The 1,212-nt window shown below is 35.9% G+C and overlaps 1 protein-coding gene across 3 annotated transcripts in view; it reads left to right on the top strand.

Annotated features, from left to right (window-relative positions):
• Musk (muscle associated receptor tyrosine kinase) overlaps window positions 1–1,212 on the top strand; it is a 144,425-nt gene that overhangs the window by 104,401 nt on the left and 38,812 nt on the right. The window lies entirely within an intron of this gene.

Here is a 1,212-nt window from a genome sequence, read left to right on the forward strand (position 1 = left end):
ATCTTATAGTACTTTGCAACCTACAGTGCTTTATTTTTGTTTGTTTGGGTTTTTTTTGGCAGAACCAGGGATTGAACTCAGGCCCTTGTGCTTGCGGGGGAAGCACTTATTCCACTGAGCCATCTCCCCAACCCCTCTACAATGTTTTATATACGCTATAAAAACTTCCTTTCGTTAAAAACTATGAAATGTGCTGGCCTCATCTCAGGGGCATGCTGAGCCGGTGGCCGAGTCTGGGCATGGTGGTACACACCCGTAATCCCAGCACTGGGGAGGCTGAAAACAGGAGGAACACTACAAGTCTGAGCTGCCTAGTGAGACCCTGTACCAAATACATAAAAAATAACTATGAAATGTGATGACTATTTTCATCTAATTTTATAAATATATAAACTGAAATGCAAAATGATGTATAATAGATATCATAGTAATAATGAAAATTAATTAACAGTCATTAATAGTAATAACAGTTGCAGCTATGTTTGGGGGTACATTTATGTCACTGCTTTTCTCATTATGACATGTCAGTGGCTTTGTGGAAGCACTACTTATTACTCTGTCTGCTTTTTCATATAAGGAAACAGATGTGCCAAGAGTTGCTCAGATCACACAGGGAGCAAACTGTAAAGCCTCCATCTGAATTCAAGTAGATAAACTCAAGAACTCATATTTGTAATTATTGCTCTAAGCTATCTTATCCTGCTGGCATTGACCAACAGATAGAACCTAGTGATTCATTGCACTTGCATGGAATAATTTATTGTGTAATACAATGTGATTTGTCAGAAATCTATTTGTAATTCATTTAATTTTAATAGCCTGGTTTACTCAGTCAACAGCAGTTTATTATGTGATTAGTACAGCTTTCAGCGTCACAGCACTGACTTAACAGAGTCACAGTGAAATTGCATAGTTGCTGAAGACATGGATGATGCAAGCATGATAAAACTTAAGATGTAGGCTATTTTGATGAAGAAACACTATCTTTCATTCACAAATCAGTTACCACACCTCATCTCTAAACATTTTAAATCAGTAATTCTACTCCTTACCTCAACAATGGATATACAGAAACAAAACCATTTATATATCATTTTTTCTCAAATCAAATTGGTAGGACAGTTTCTTTTTTTTTCCAAAAATTTATTGAGAAACAAATAGCAATGAGACAGTTTCAAACCAAATTGGTAGGACAGTTTCAATAATTAACAC

This window comes from Octodon degus, unplaced genomic scaffold (assembly GCF_000260255.1).
Source record: "Octodon degus isolate 3935 unplaced genomic scaffold, OctDeg1.0 scaffold00094, whole genome shotgun sequence".
In the NCBI taxonomy this organism is placed as follows: Eukaryota; Metazoa; Chordata; class Mammalia; order Rodentia; family Octodontidae; genus Octodon; species Octodon degus.